The sequence below is a fragment of the Ursus americanus genome, chromosome 6, assembly GCF_024610735.1.
Source record: "Ursus americanus isolate L20-20 chromosome 6, mUrsAme1.1.p, whole genome shotgun sequence".
Taxonomy (NCBI): Eukaryota; Metazoa; Chordata; class Mammalia; order Carnivora; family Ursidae; genus Ursus; species Ursus americanus.
In genome coordinates, this window is record NC_142132.1 from 14,185,620 (window position 1) to 14,193,487 (window position 7,868).

A 7,868-nucleotide genomic window follows, 5' to 3' on the forward strand; every position below is an offset into this window, starting at 1 on the left:
GAAAAAAGCAATGAAATTATTTGTGTATGAGGAAAGTTCGAAAAAGTTGGGCAAGGAGATGTTAAAATCCAGACAGAAGACACCAGGAAGGGATTCTATGAATGGGAGTCAAGCCAAATCCCCACTGAATCCTTCTTGTTCAGCATTTGATCCCTTCCTTAGGGGATCTTCTCCAGCCCTGATTAAGTTGGTTTCCTTCTCCCCTCTGAGAACACCTCTCTTTCGAACTTCTTTCATCTGACACCCATCACAATCAGTTGTGAGCCATAAACTCTGAGAAGGGTGGCATTCTCTGGGCCTTGTTGGCCCTCCTCAGTGTGGAGCCCACCTGGTACATAGCAGGCCCTTAACACCTCTGTGGGATGAATGAACAAATGAGGAAACGAATGTGAAAAGCAATTTAGTTTGCATAATTGCTCCGGAACAACTGCCTACACAGTCTCACAGTAAAGAATTATAATTTTCTTTTTTTTTTTTTTAAAGATTTTATTTATTTATTTGACAGAGAAACAGCCAGTAAGAGAGGGAACACAGCAGGGGGAGTGGGAGAGGAAGAAGCAGGCTCCCAGCGGAGGAGCCTGATGTGGGGCTTGATCCCAGATCGCTGGGATCATGCCCTGAGCCGAAGGCAGACGCTTAACAACTGTGCTACCCAGGCGCCCCAAGAATTATAATTTTCTGAACCTGTTTTTACTCAAAACAATCAAGCAAACAAACTAATATATATATATAATATAATATAATTATATTATATATATATTTATATATAGTGAGCCAAATATATATAAATATATATAAATATATTTATTTATATATATTTATAAATATATATAAATATATAAACATATATATTTATATATATAGTGAGCCAAATATATATATAAATATATATAAATATATATATAATATAATTATATATATATATATATATATATATATATATATATATATATATATATATATATATAGTGAGCCAAACTCTGGGTTTTACTATGAAGTAAACTACATTCTTGGTGAATTACCAAATAATTCACACTAAATTTCCAGGTTGACATTTTAGATAGTACAAAATTTAATCCATAATTTGGGTCACCTTTATTCAATATAAGCTATAGTTTTAGGACTAACAGTCACCAAATTCTGAAAGTGAGACTAGATAGAGTTCATGGGGGAATTATTTTATAAACTGAAATGGGTTGGTATTTTAGGATGTTTGGGGAAGATTCAATTTCCCAAACCATTATACAAGCTAAGAAGGGAATTGTATATAATCAACAGTCTATCATGCCAGCTCTTCCCTTAAATTCAATCTGGCTGAACTCTTGAGCTGGGTTGTAAAATTTTATGAACCATATTGCTTCCTTGAGATCACTAACATGTGATCTAGGAACATCTAGAATATGTGGCAGAGATTGCTGGCCTCTTCCTACATGGAATAGTACGAGACTCTATTACCCGATCTCCTTTGCAGGAGGATGGGCCACATAATCAACATCTGGCCAATGAGAGCAAGTGCACAGATGTGCACCAGTTCCAGTCCTGTTCACGTAAACCCACACACGATCCTCTAGGTGCCATTTTGAAATTTACATGAGCGAGAAATAAGTTCCTATTGTTTTAAACCACTGATATTTCAGCATTATAACAACTAGCATTAACTTAACCAATAGAGATTATTTTGTTGTACAACGATTTCTCCTACTTTCAAGAATAGTTCAGGTAGCAAACATTGAATCCTTGACTGTACATTTTACCATTAGATTTGGATGGTATACATGCATAATAGTAATACTTTGGTGATCCCCCCCCCTAATTTTTGGTTTTAAAAATCCCTTTTCCTGCTAGTTCTTAAATCCTAAAAAGTAATTGCTAAATTCTTCACTGTGTTTTTGTAGAATTTTAATTCTAATGGGCATTTCTCAATTTAGTCCTTGATGGTGACCATTGTTTTACAAGCAGTCTGAAGCCACATAATACCCCAAGGTTTAGTTAAAATTCACTCACTGTTGTCTGGGCTCCCAGACACAGCTTAAGTGTAGATGGAGCAGCTCAGTGTGCTGAATACATAGGAAATTCCCAAGGACTGCAGGTGGGTGGGTTGGAGCTGTCACCCCAACTCTGCTTTCCATTGACCTTTGTTACTCCTTATGTCTCAGGATTGTAGGCTAGGAGCTGGGCCCTGTAAAGGATGATAGAGATTTGGCATTCTTCCCCCAGGTATCCCGTGGCATTGAGAGTGGACTGTCAGATGAAAAATAATCTCATGTCTCGTGAATTCAGCAGAGCCTTACCTAACATTGACTCAACTTTGACTCTAAAACCTTCGTCGTTTGAAAATAAAAATGTCAAACTTAGAAGTTTCTAATCCAGTAGCGATGTTTGCAGAGGAATTAATTATTGATATATGCTTAGGCTCTGAGTCTGAAAACCTTGTGATATCTAACTCAACTGAGGGAAAGAAAAGCCCTGGGACATCTGTGTGGCCAGATAGCCAGCATGTTAGCCGAACGGGGTCTCATTTACTTAACCTTCAGAGAGCCTGTCCTATCCTTCCTTATCCAATTCAGCCTGCTGCCAGAGCCGCCAATGGGAAGGAGGACGTGCTGACCTGAGGACGCCAGACTGCTCTGAGCAGAAGAAGGCCTCACACCATCCAGAGCAACTGCCTTGCCAAGGGCGAGGAGGCTTAGTTCACGCAGACCCAAGGGAGTGAAATTATAGTCAACCCTCCTCCATTATGCATGATGATGGTTTATTTGGTGGCATAGGATAGCAAGCACACCTACAGTTTTACAGCAATAATGATTTTGTTTTACATACTTTCAAAGTTTTTCCCTTTAGTCTCCCACAGAACCTGTGGAAGCTTGAGCTATTTTTCCTACGAAAGTAGTGAGACTCAAGAGAGTTTAAGCAAAGGGTCACACGGTTGGTAATTAGCAGACCTAAGTCTGGAGGGATACGTTCTTTCTACCAGCTCCAGGTTACTTGTTCGTGTGAATCTGCAGAAGGCCAAATTCTCCCAGGCTGTGTTAGTCTAGAGTTGATGCCAGAAATGGTCAGGAATGGATAGAGCGGGAGGTGTTAATATGAGTGTGTATATGCATGTGTGTAAGACTGGGTATCTGCTTTCCAGAACAAAGTCACTCACATATATTTCAGATAACCTATTATATTTGTATTTTGCTTCCATACTACTAATGCAGCAAATGGCAACTTTATCAAAAAGAAATACAACTTTCGCAACATCGAATATGAAATAGGACACGAAAATGATATGATGAATATGACATGACAAATAGCATGAATATGATAACCAATTCTTTCATGGGTTATCACAATTGTCTTCTAATTATTTTCTTTGCCCTCAGACTGTCCAGTCTTTAGTCTCTCTTCTACACACTGCTTGATAGTCAAGTATCAAATGCAGACTGGCCATGCTATTGTCCTTCTTAAAACCCCACCCCCTTCCCCTGTTCTGTGCTTTCTAGGTCTCCACTGCCCAGTAGGAATATATTATAAGCCGCATTTTAAAAACTAAAAAAAAAAAAAAAAAACAGATGAACTATATTTTAATAATTTTTTTCATCTAAAATACCCCGAAATATTATCATTTCAACATGAGGCAGTAGTCACATTTCAAGTGATCAATGATCCCATGTGGCTAGTACCTATCGTATTGGATAACACAATTCTAGAAGATAATATTTACTCTTAACATCACAAATAAGCCTTTAAAGGTCTGGTTAGCTTCTCTGAGGCTTACAACCTTATTACCTACACATTTGGCCCATTTTCTGGTTACTCTAAACTCTCTTCATGATGTCAACTCTCAGGAATTTTGAATGGGATCAAATCATAGAGGACTTAGAATAGAATAGCATGATTTTCCAGATGTCATCGAACAGGAAGAGAGCAAATAGAAATGCATAAGTCAGCACACCCTGAGGTCAGAGCTTGGATACTGGGAGCTATGCTGAAAGGGGGAAAAAGAGAACAAGGAAAAGCAAAAGCAAACAAACAAACAAAGATGAACAGTTTGTACCAACCCCCCCCAAAACAAAAAACCCCGAAACAAAAAACGGTTTTGTTCTATACCTAAGGTATTTTGGAGATGAAACTCACTGCTGGAAGTGATTTGAGGGTCCTCACAAAGGCAGGCCAAACCAGAGACAAACACACATGTGTATTTCATAACCAACCTTGTAAGACAAGCAGCAAAGTCCATTTCAAAAATTATAAGCTGCGGGACTTCTAACTTCTGGCCGTGATGGAGCAACGCATCAGATCTGCCTTTTTTTTTTTTTTTAATCATAAATATTGAAAGACTAGACAAAACATATGAAGCTGAAGAGGGGAACTGCCCAGAGCAGGGCCAGGTCAGGAGGCCCCAGAAGATGGAAAGTTACTAACAATAAGCTAGAGATAATCAGAAGCCCTACTGGGAGCAAGAGATAACCAGCCTTTTCTGCTTCTGTAAACAGGCTTCCCACCACAGGCTCCCTGCACTACTGTTCCCGCCTAAAGCAGCCCCTACTCCCCCAGTTCAAACCCACTTACCAGCAGTCAGCATAGCCCTTGGATCCTGACTGCTGGCAGTCCCCTGTAAAAGCATTATAACCCCATTGCCCGGGGCCCAGATTTTGGAGCACGAGCTCATCTGTGTCTGCCCGCATAAAATAAATACAAGTTCTACTTCTCCAAGTGTCACTTGGTCTCTCGCCGGTCTGATTCTTATTTTTCTGGAACAAAGCAATGATTTTCATAGATTGGGCAATAAACAGTAAAATATGGCAATAAGTGAAAAAAAGGAAAACAAACAAGGTGAGACCTCTAGTCACTCCAGATATATGTCCAGAGGCATTTCCTGGACCCCAGCACAGGGAGGGAGATGCCAAGCAGAGCAAGGAAGACTCACCGAGCTGAGGAAATAGAGATCAGTGTTCAGGGAAGCTAAAGCAGTTAGAATTTACAGCGCAGAGTACTGGAGAGGAGGAAGCTACGAAGAGGAAGAGTTTCAGAAATTGGCATGGGGTCCACCTGAGTCTTAGGATGAAGGCTAAAGAGTAAAATTCCATGAGGCTGATCAAATAACAACTAGTGGGGAAAAACCAGCCATTGAAAGAATTTATCATCTGAACAAGCCCTGGAGTTCACACACAATTGGGAGAACCTCAGCCTGAAGGGTAAGAGATTTCATCGAACAATCATGGCTTTCAGCAGATACCCGCCAAAGGCCATGCCTTAGGAGGAAGGCTAACCTAGCCCAAGAATAAAAGCTAATCCCAACCTAGATTAACAAAACATAACAAACTTGAAAAAGATTGAACTGATCCACAAGCAAGTTAAATACTTGCCCCATTAACTAAAAATAAATAAACTCCTACAATTCTCTTTAATAGAAGACAACAATGAACTCAATAGTGTAAAATTGCAAATGTCTGGCATCTAATCTCAAATTATTAGCATGCAAAGAAACAGAAAAATATGACTCATCAGTTAATAGAAAGAGCTCCAGAACTGATAGAGATGATAAAATTAGCAGACAAGAACTTTAAAATAGCTAGTATAGTTAATACAAATATATCTAAGATTCAAAGGAACACATGGACATGAGTTGAGGAATAGAAATTATAAAGCATGAATTTAATATCTGATTATTCACTGCCAAAGAAAAGATCAGTAAACTAAAGACATGGCAATAGAAACTATCCCAACTGAAGTACACAGAGAGGAAGCCTCAGTGATCTGAGCTAAAATAATAAGCAACAGAATGCACAAATAACTGGATTCTTGGAGCAGGTGTTAAGTAAAATATTTGAAGAAATAGTGGCTGAAAATTTCCAATATTGATTTAAAAAATGAACCCACATATCTAAGCAGCTATAATCCCAAACAGTACAAATCAATGAAAAACATACAAAGGCACATTGTAGTAAAATTGCTGAAACCCAATGATAAAAAAAAAAAAATCTCAAAGGCAGAGGGGGAAAAGACACATCATAGATAGAGAAAACAAAGATAAGAATGACTACAGACTTATCTGTGAAACAAGCAAATCCTGCAGTGAAATGGCTTATTCAAAGTGCTGAGAAGGGTGCCTGGCTGGCTCAGTCAATAGAGCATGCAACTCTTGATCTTGGGGTCATGCGCTCGAGCTCCATGTCAGTTGTAAAGATTACTTAAAAAAATAAAAAGCAACAACAACAAAAAATAAAGTGCTGAGAGTCAGACATAAATGCAAAAGCTAAAATCAAAACCCTTTGATAGAAAACATAGGAAAAAAATCATTACTACCATGGGGCAGGTAAAGATGTCTTAGCCAGACAATATCTATTAAAAAATAGGTAAACTGGACCTCATGAAATTGAAAAACCCTGCTCTTCAAAAGACATCTATATGAGGAAAACTACAAAAGTCTGATAGACAAAAGTGAAAAAGAACTGAATAAATAAATAGAGAGATAGTCCATGCTCATGGATAGGGCAACTCAGTATTGTTGGCTCTTCCAAATGTGATCTATTAATTCAATGCAATCCCAGTCAAAATTCCAGAAATTTCTGGATGTTGACAAACCAATTCTAAAGCACATATGGAGAGGCAAAAGACCCAGAATAGCCAACACAATATTGAAGGAGAAGAATGAAGAGGGAGTACTGACACTACTCTACTTCAAGACTTACTACAAAGCTACAGTAATCAAGACAGTGTTATCTTGGCAAAAGAATATACAAATAGATCAATGGAACAGAATAGAGAGCCCAGAAATAGACCCACAAAAATATAGTCAACTGATCTTTGATAAAGGAAAAAGGAAATACAATAGAACAGAGATAGTTTTTTTTTAGCAAATGGTAGTGAAACAACTAATTGAACTGTACTTAAAATGGGTGCAATTTCTTGTATATAAATTATACTTCAATAACATCAAAAAAATTTACATGCTTGGCCCACAGCATGTGCTCAGAAACTGTTTGTTGGGTTAAATCTTATGAAATGTGGCTGTGAACCAGATGATTCTGTCAATGAACATACTCTCCATATTCTGATTCTGGTAAATCGCTCATGCATCTCTCAGGAGTTAGGCAGTTATTGTCTGCATGGCTCCTAAGAGATGCATCCTTCCCAGTCACTGTCATAGGTCCTGGGGGTGAACAAGACCCAGAGCTGTCTCATATCAGCAACTGAAATAGTGAGATTTGCCCAGATTCAAGATATATTTAGAAGGTAGAACTGATTGGATTTGGATGGGAGTATGGGAAATGGAGATGAATTAAGAATGACTCCAAAATTTTGGCTTGAGCAACTGAAACTCTGGAGTAGGATTAACTAAGAGGGTGAACCCTGCATGTGAGCCAAGTGGGGCAGGGAGTGGAGGTACTACCTTTGACAGCTGGAGAACCATACCCCTCCCTGCTATAAACCCCACAGTGTTCTGTCCTTCCTTACCCCAGTGACTCTTTCAGTCTGTGTTACAACTCGCAAAATAACCACTATGTGGAAACTCAACGATAAACTAGTCAAAAAAAATGTGTAAAGCACTCTTCCTTGTGCCATGCTTGCCAAGAACCAATTCCTACTCTGCACACAAGGGAGGCTGTCCAACTGTAGTGTGAAGCATGTCTCCAGCACGTTCAGAATCATAATTTCACATAGTTTGCTGCTGATACTATGTAACATCCAACAATGTCATCTGATAAGGGGCTTTGGCTGATAGCTCATTCTTTGTTTTCTCTCCAAAAATTATATGTATTATTATTATTGTGGCTGGTGGTTAGTTTTACAGCCTCCTCTGTAATCGTGTGATTTGAAACAGCTTTTGCTGTAAAAAATGCAATTTTAAATAATGCCTGAGTTGGTTTCTGCCTTTC